Source organism: Phocoena phocoena, chromosome 14 (assembly GCF_963924675.1).
Source record: "Phocoena phocoena chromosome 14, mPhoPho1.1, whole genome shotgun sequence".
Classification (NCBI taxonomy): domain Eukaryota; kingdom Metazoa; phylum Chordata; class Mammalia; order Artiodactyla; family Phocoenidae; genus Phocoena; species Phocoena phocoena.
Window position 1 is genome coordinate 31473767 of NC_089232.1, and position 9063 is coordinate 31482829.

General features: G+C 46.4%; 1 protein-coding gene across 1 annotated transcript in view; it reads right to left on the reverse strand.

Moving 5' to 3' along the window:
• Positions 1 to 8845, reverse strand: part of ANXA4 (annexin A4) — a 72993-nt gene extending 64148 nt beyond the window's left edge. Inside the window, exon 1 of the mRNA XM_065890620.1 lies at positions 8795 to 8845. The gene's annotated coding sequence lies outside the window, so the exon portion shown is untranslated. The remainder of the gene's footprint in view (positions 1 to 8794) is intronic.
• Between the last annotated feature and the right edge of the window lie 218 nt (positions 8846 to 9063).

Sequence of the window (9063 nt, forward strand, 5' to 3'; positions counted from 1 at the left end):
TGCTTTCATGTTCCAGTTGAGAAAACTCTTGCCCAGGAGGTTAAAGTCACTCACTTACTATATGACTCATCCAGTTTCCTATCCACTAAACTTAGCCATCACGTCTTCTTTTTCAGGCATGGGGAAAACACCCAATGACATGGCTATTTGGAAACAGCTAGAATTCAATTCAAGAAAGTCTGGCTGGAAGATCCCAAGTAGCTGGTGCTTTATCCCTACAAGCTTACTCCAACCCTGCTCCACCAGTGAGACATGAGGAGACCAGGGGTGTGCTAATAATCTAACAGCCAGCTCTCCAGGGAAAGAAAACCCTGGTTTGTCTCCATTTCTTTGGTATAAATATTTCCAACATGAGCAATTTCAACTTACTTATGTGGTGTCACTGAACTTGGAGCTGGGAATAAGTAGGCAGTAGTACACCATTATATAGTACTTCCACCACACAGATATAAGAGACCATATATAATAGTAAAATGTAGTAAAATAATTGGAAAGTGATGGGTTGTTTTAAATAAAACTTATTTAAAAATAAATACATAAAACTTATTTATAAATATGCCTATTTTAATGTAATGTATTTACGCCTAAGTTCATTTAACTGAATTTTTAAAAATTTATTTATTTTATTTATTTATTTTTGGCTGTGTTGGGTCTTCGTTGTTGCACGCGGGCTTTCTCTAGTTGCGGCGAGCGGGGGCTACTCTTCCTTGCGGTGCGTGGGCTTCTCATTGCGGTGGCTTCTCTTCTTGCAGAGCAAGGGCTCTAGGAGCGCAGGCTTCAGTAGCTGTGGCACGCGGGCTCAGTAGTTGTGGATTGCGGGCTCTGGAGCGCAGGCTCAGTAGTTGTGGCCCACGGGCTTAGTTGCTCCATGGCTTGTGGGATCTTCCCGGACCAGGACTTGAACCCGTGTCCCCTGCATTGGCAGGCGGATTCTTAACCACTGCGCCACCAGGGAAGCCCTAACTGAATTTTAAATAGTGGCTATATTTAACAATCAGCTTGCAAAACCCCTGAACATTTAACAACCACCTCTGATGGACTGATACAAGAACGCTCCAGCACACCACTGGGAGAACAGAGATGAAGGATGATTTCCTTTTTAATTGTGGTAAAATATGCATAACAAAACTTACCATTTTAACAATTTTTAAATGTACAATTCAGTGGCATTAATTACATTCCCAATATCATGCAACCATCACCACATCCCAAACAGAAACCCTGTACCCATTAAATAATAACTCGATATTCCCCCCTCACCCCAGCCTCGGCTGACCATCATTCTACTTCCTGTCTCTATGAATTTGAATTTGGCTTTTCTAGGCATCCCCTATATGTGGAATCATATTTGTTCTTTTGTGTCTGGATTATTTCACCTGGCATAATGTTCTCAAAGTTCTTCTATCAATATGTTTGAGCACATATCAGAAATTCATTCCTTCTTAAGGTAAAAGCAGGAGTTTAAGACCAATATTTAAGGCCACCTTTAGTACCCAGACAACCATGCTTGGCCTGCAGGGAGGGCGTGTGGATGCCATTTCATCGTCTCACTTCTGAGGAATAAGCCTTCCCCAGATTCACTGAAGTACAGAAAACCCTGGGAATCCAGTCCACCCAAAGCATGGCTCTGGTGGGGAGGTCACAGGCAGCTTTAATAGGGAGCACAAAAGAACCTGAAAAAGGTAGAAGGCGCCATGTCCATGATTAAAATCCCACTATGTTTATCTTTTCAATAAATCCAGACCAGTATTTCAACCTAAAAGAAGTTCACACAACCTAGTGGCTGTGAAAGTGTGGTTCCCAGACCAAGAACGTCACCATCAACTGAGAATTTGTTAAAAGTGTAAATTCTCAGGCCCAACCTCAGACCTACAGAATCCAAAACTCTGGGGCTGGGGTCCAGCAATTTAGTTTATAAGAAGCCCACCAGGTGATTCTGATGCATTCTCAAATTTGAGGACCACTGCTTTAGAGTAACGATTCTAGATTCCAACTACTGATGCCTAAAATGGTCCCCAAACCATCCCATGGGCATTTTATAAGTGCAGATTCCCACTCATGATCTTACACCAAGAATAAGGTAATGGGGGGGAAAACAGGCAAAATTTTATTAATGGAAAGGGGGGTATCATAACATTAACACCGTTTAATATATACAAGCATAGCTAGGCCTACATATGACTCAGGAAATATGTTTGCCAAAGATTATTTAAACAGTAGAGTTCTCAAAACCACCCACTGCAAACATGCTTTACTTCTGGCAGGCCTGAGCTGTTAATTTATAAGATCTGTGAAACTCCAAATTCAAGTCTCTTCCTACATGTGAGTGCTGGCCTAGGCTATAAAGGAGGACATGCGGCGCTGGAGGTAGGAGGCTGGGAATCCAGAACAAGGGCGGAGCTCCAGTCCCTGCTCCAAGATTCACCCCCACTTTGAGAGCCAGTTTATTCTGGCATAAATCTGAGATAGTTGTGTCTATTGTGCAGGACTTCTGCCAGGATTAGCAATAATGTCAATCCCCATCATACCCTCCTTCCTCATTAAGAGAACCTTCATGAGTTGACAGACTGGGTTTGGTAAACCAGGAAGGTGGGACTCCCCAGGAAGAAATAATGACTGGTCCAAGGCAAGCCCATTCCAACCGCCACAATGGTCTATGAGTGGCCATGTGACACACTCTGGCCAATGAGAAATAAAGGCAAGCCTGCCAAGGGGCTTGGAGACAGAGTGTCCCCCAGGCTAAAACAGATAGAGTCAGCCTACCAACTTCCTCCTTCCTTGGGGCCTTGGATGATGTCAGGACTTGGCGTCTGGAGCTACGGCTTGAAAAAGATTCTAATTAGTACAGAGGGTAAAGCACCTAGCACGGTACCTGGGAAAACTCCTCAAACTTTAGTGTACACAAAAGTCACTCAGGAGTGTTTAGAAAAATGGATTTGGTGGATGCTAGACTCTAGAGCTTGAGTCAGTAAATCTTGGGTGGGGCTCAAAGACCTTATGTAATCAAGTTCCAATAAGCACCCCTGCTTATTCTCCTCACACCCTGTTCCAGGCCCTAATTCTCATTTAGGTAGTCCCTGCATGAGACCCCCCATTCCAAAACTGCCACTTGCTGTGTGGGCAGGCACTCATCGTCTTTACTTAAATAGTTATTTTGCCCCAATCAGGTACTAAGCCTTGTGAGAGAAACAGAGACGAAGAAGATCTTGCTAACCAATCCAGTGACAAAGCAGCGCTCGGCAACTATTATAAAACCTTCATGGTAGTGAGAGACTACAGACTAAGTCGTCCCACTACCACCCGAGAGAGTCAAAAAGCTCTCGTTTGATAAAAGTTTAGAAAGACAGACAGGATTTAAACAGCAAAGAGGTCTGTAGGCAAAGACAGTAAAAATGAAGCCTCGGCTCTGATTATGAATGTAAGACTTATTTGGAAAAGAGTATAGTTGACCCTTGAACAATACAGGTTTGAACTTCCCCAGAGCCAATAATACCTGAGCTTTTTTCACTAAATTCTACCGCACCAGTATGCCATCCACACATGGTTGAATCCGCGGATGTAGAACCAAGGATACTGAGGAACCAAGGATAAGCGGATAGACTGTAAAGTGATACGTGGGTTTTCAGCTGTGCAGGAAGTGAACAACCCCCGAGTTGTTCAAGGGTCAAATGCATTAAGTGTGGAGTTGGGCTGGTTTAAGGACATGAAGAGAGTAAAGGCTGGAACAGTCATTTTCAAAAATGGGTCACTCTGTGGGGCTTGGAGGTTGGACTGAATTTTCCAGGCCATGAAAAATAGCACATTCATTCAGCATCCCTTTGGTGAGCACCTACTGTGCACTGGGCCAGAGGACGGGGGGCACATGGCCCTGTCCTCAGAGGAGCTCAAAGCTGAGGGGAGGGCACAGGCCTGTAATCAGGCACAAAAGTGTAAGCATTCCTGTGGTAGGGGAATCACAGGGAGACAGGAGCACCCAGGGGAGACCCCTCACCCAGAAAACAGGGATTTATAACCTAGGCCAGCAGTTTGTACTATGGGATGCCTGGACTCTCTAAGACCTATCCCCCAATAATTGGTCCTGTCTCCCATGGGCCTACAGAATGGCCTTAATTTCCCTCCTGCTCTGGCCGCTGAGACTAGTCCTGCTCTGGCTGACATGCCACTCCTCCACTGTGCCTGGTCTTGCTTTCTCATCCCCATGCCTGTGCATAAGCCCTTCTTCTCCTAGCCCATCTCCAGGATGGTTCCTCCTCCAGGAAGCCTCCTCTGACCACCCAGGATGGAGTCAGGTATACCCCCTCAGTTCTATGGCAGTCTGTGCATAGTGTATCGAATCATTTATCATGCAATGATAAATGCAGTGAGGCAATGGAGTGAATCTCTGCAGACTGCCCTGTGCCCCAGCCTCAGGGCCCACTTGTTGGGACAGGACACTCTGGGAGGCAGCAGCATCTTCTGTACTTCTCAAACTGGATGACTGCTGACCAGAGGCCAAGTGACCAGCTCAAAATGGACTTATTTGCTTAAAACTAATCGAAGTCACCTTTACCCAGCATTGCCTGGTTAAGTGGTTCTGGAGGTTGTGAAGCCCCTGTAGTTATAGACATCTTCGTATCTAACTGCCTGGCTGAGAGCAGGTTTAATAAACGTATTTGGCTTCTGTTAAAAAAAAAAAAATTGCATGCAATCGTATGATTTTTTAATTGTTGATTTGCTTGTTTGTCTCCCTAAGGATGGGGTCTGGGTATTTTATCCTTGAATAGCTAGCATATGTATAATAAATGAAGGAACTTTTTGCCATTTGGCGGGGGCCACTGACATCCTGCCCACCACCTGAAGACCCTTCTCTGAGGTGCTGAGCTGCCTCTCTTGCCCCTAGATGCTGCCCCAAGTCTTGCTCCCATAGGGATGCACCACCAGCATCATGACACAGCACATCATCCTCGTTTGATGTTTGCTCCACTCCCCACCCAACAGCTGGGACTCCCTGCCTACTTAGAATGACCCAGATGACATCAAATCCATCTTGGACCAGTGGTGTGGACATAGCCTCTACCTCTTTACCTCTGAAAAAGTCCAACCCCGTAGTCAGCTTAATCTACCAGCCCTGCCTTCTCACGCTGATTCCCCACTTTTAACCCATTATATACTATAACAGAGTAGTAAGCACAGGAGATAGAATCAGACTGCCAAGTTCAAATCTTGGCTCTACCAATTGATAGTATGTGATGTCGAGCAAATTCCTTAATCCCTTTGTGCCTCAGTTTCTGCATCAGTATAATGGAGACGACATTAGCAGGACCCACCTAACATAGATGAAAAATTTTTTAAAAATAACATGCCATAAATTTGGCACAGGGTCAGGCTCATAGGGGACACTAGGTTTCAGCCTACAGAGAGGCAGAGACCTCACAGACTGAGCCGCAGAGGGAGGTCCAGGCTCTGAAGCCAAAGCCAGGTTTCTGAGTGCCCATGACCTGATATCACCGTGATGACTTTCTCTGACAAAGCGACCTGCCCCAGCAGGTCTATCTAGTCTACAAGCTGTGCCTTATCCCATCTACCTCCTCTCTCTGCTTCTGCAGCTAAAAACACATGGAACCATCGGACCATTTAAATGCAGAACTTTCCCCACCATGCAAGTCAAGGCACCTTACAATATTTTTGCAACCAGTTAAAGTATAGCCAGATGAAATGTATGGAAACCAAAGCACATTCCATGCTAGCTCTTTGTATACAAATAAGAAAGTATATGACCATATATTAATTTTAAGGTTGGAAAACTTGATAATTGTACATTCTTCATTTCTGTTTCATTCTCCCTCTTCACAAGCAGTGTTAAATAGACAGGTGCTATCTGTAACTCTCTGTTTTAAAAAGCTGACAATACGTGAACATGATAAAAAAAAAAAAAAAACTCAAATAGTACCAAAAAGTATATGTTGATAAGTCTGTAAGAACTTCACCTCCCTCCAACTACAGTGGCAGTCATAATTTTCCTGTGTATCCTTTCAGAAGTATTTATGCATTAACAAGTACCTAAGAATATAAATAGCCTCCACGATTCTTATATACAGAAATGTTAGCATATCTTGTAAAACTGTATTTTGCTTTAAATATATGTATGTACATCTTCAATATCATTCTATATCTGTTCCTATCAACCTGCAGTCTGGCTGCAATTTATCCTTGCTGCTGATTGCAGATAAAATGTTCCACATGAGTTTTACGTCTAGCAGTCCGGACCAAGAAGCAGAATGGCAATTTACTGACTCAAGCATCTTGAACCTTTAAAATAAATTCTTCAAAGGTGGTGGTGCAGGTTCCCACAGCAAAGCTCTCTGTCCAGTTCAAACATAACTGAACACTAACAAGTTATTCCCAATAAAACCAATGACAGGCAGATTCCTGGGTCCCACCCTGTCATACTGATCAGAACTTTTGGGGCAAGAATCTGTGTGCTGTGCAAGCTTCCGGAGGGATGTACCTGAAGTTTGGAAACTATGGCTTTAGAAGTCATCTTAGTTTAACCTTGTCCCCTTTCCAGCTCCATCAGAAAGGGGCTGTTCGGCCTCTGCCCAGATATCTCTGGGGAGAGACTCCCGCCAGCTCCAAAGTCACCCAGCCTACGGGTTTCAAAAGCCACTTCCTTAAGTCCAACCAGAACCTGCCATCCAAAAATTCCTGCCCAGCTCTGCCCAGTGCCACAAAGAGTGAGTCTACTCCCTCATCCACAAGCCAAGCCCTTCCCGAATTTAGGGCCATTCACCTGTATCCCCACACTACTGCCAGGTCCAGTTCTTCCCACCGTGGTTTACATTATCGGCTTGACCAGAAGAAAGTTGAAAAGGCAAAGAAAAACATTGGTCAAGATTTAGTTAATAAGCCAGGAAGCCACAAATCCAAATGCCAAATCACTCTGAACCAAGCACTGACAGAGCCACAGTAGGACAGAGAGGATAACAGAACAGGCTTTAGTATCCAGCAGCTGGATTTAAATGTTTGCAAAGGGCCTGACCTCGACTAGGGACCACCACTTGGAGCCTCAGGATCCTCTTCTGTAAAACAAGCTTAATAACCCCGCCTCAGGTTGAAATAAAGATTAAACAAGTAACCTAGCACGGCTGTTACTCAACGTCCCTCCATGGAGGATACTACAGCATCCACCAAACTGCCTCCGTAAGTAGCCCTAACTGCAGTAAAAGCAAACTCCCAAAGGTTAGGTTTGGGTCAAACTGCAGCCCAAAGCCCAGGCAAAAAGTTTAGAAGTGTCTGTTTTATACGAAGAAGGTATCTAAATTCTGAATCCTACTACAAAGTATATCTGTAATTGTTTTTGTATGAAAAGTGTTTTTATCCTCAAATACCTGGATAAAATTGACACCCAAGGAAAATTCCCCCTCTGGTTTATTCTGAAGCTACAAGTACTCCCTGGCACAAGGTCTGTTATCCCGGTGCCTGCCCCTCACCTCCATCTCTGTTGGAGAAGAGCAGGCTTAGTCTCCAAGCAGATGAGCAAGGTTGGGAAACAAATGAGCGGCTAGACATAAGCAAAGAAATGGGCCGCAAGATACAGTCTGAGGATGACCAAGCGGCTTCTCACCCTACAGATACTGAGGGCTGGTGTGCTCGGACTTGACTGCAATGTTACCCTCTAAATAGCTTTCAGAGAAAAATTATCCCTAACCAAATGCAAGAACATCTAGGTGGGAAATTCACAGACACCTTTGATCCAGTAGTTGTGTGTACGTCTGTGCCCGCACGTGTACCCCCAAAGCAATAGAAATCTGATTTAAGCTGATGTAGGGGATACAGCCTTAGCCAGAAAGGGCTCTGGGAAGTCAGCCAGTCCTGGGCGGCTATGGTTACCCATTTCCTCATCCCTGTCCCCTTCCTCTGCTGCTTGCTCTTCCACCTCTGTCATCTGAGAATTCCCTGGCAACTAAAGAGGGAGGGCTTCTCTATCAAGAGAGTTACTTGCAATGTAAGGAGGAGGTGGAGGGTTCTAGAACTGATGGACAACGGGATGGATCATTTGGAGGGGGGGAACCCTATTCATTCTTCCCACTGTCAGCTGGAGAGAGCAGATGCCCAGTTTTCATGAAAGCTGTGGGTTACTCAGGACCCACATGCTCCCAACAGCTTACAGAAGACTTGCATCAATTTGGGAAGCACTTAAAGTTGGGCAGATTGTTGAAAAGCAATAACCTCTTTGGTCCCAAAGTCTCCAGCTGGTTAAAACCATGACTGAAGAGCGAGGCTGTGCCATCGGCAGACTCTGGTCATGGATCTCATAATAATATCAGATTCCCATGTGCCAGGCATTGTGCTGAGCACGTTAGGTGCACACAGAGAGAAAGGGTAAGAGACTAGGAGAAAGGAGTACGTTTCTTAAACGGAGTAAAGAAAGAATTAAAAAAGCAAAACTTGGGTGTTGGACTGAGTCAGCTCCAGGGAATATTACTCAATCCTTTGTTTGTAATGCCTAAATCCAGCACCGTTTTTGGCACATGAACTCAATAAATAGCTGCGGTGGTCTCTAACTGGTGTACATCCTGAGCTGCATAAACTGCTCTGGAGGTCCTCCTGGAAGGTGCCGGTGGATAAGGGCGGTGTTTGCCTCTCCCTTGCCCACCCGGAGCGAGTCCGGCTCGCTCCACCCTGTGCCTGCCCGGGCGGGCCCGCAGGCCGGCCGCGGGCACCCCCTCCTGGGAGCGGTGCGGCGCCGGACCCGCCACCCCCGCGAGGCTTTCCCGGGCTGTTGCACCCCTTCCGGAGCCCGGGACCCGCTTACCCCTGGAGCCGAGACTGGACGGCGCTCCTCCTCTGCGGTCACCGAGATCACACCCTGGCGGGGCCGGGCAGCAGGTCTTATCCCAGGCGGACCCGCCCCGCTTCGGGGTGGAGACTGAGCCCGAGTTCCTGGTTGTCCCTCTCTGCGCACGAGACCGGAAAAGCCTACGCGGGCGAAGCGCACCTGGACGCCGGGGCCCGGACCGCAGCGCCTGGCGCCCGGGGAGGGGCTGCACCGGCCTCGAGCCCGCGCGTCGCGCTCCCGGCTTT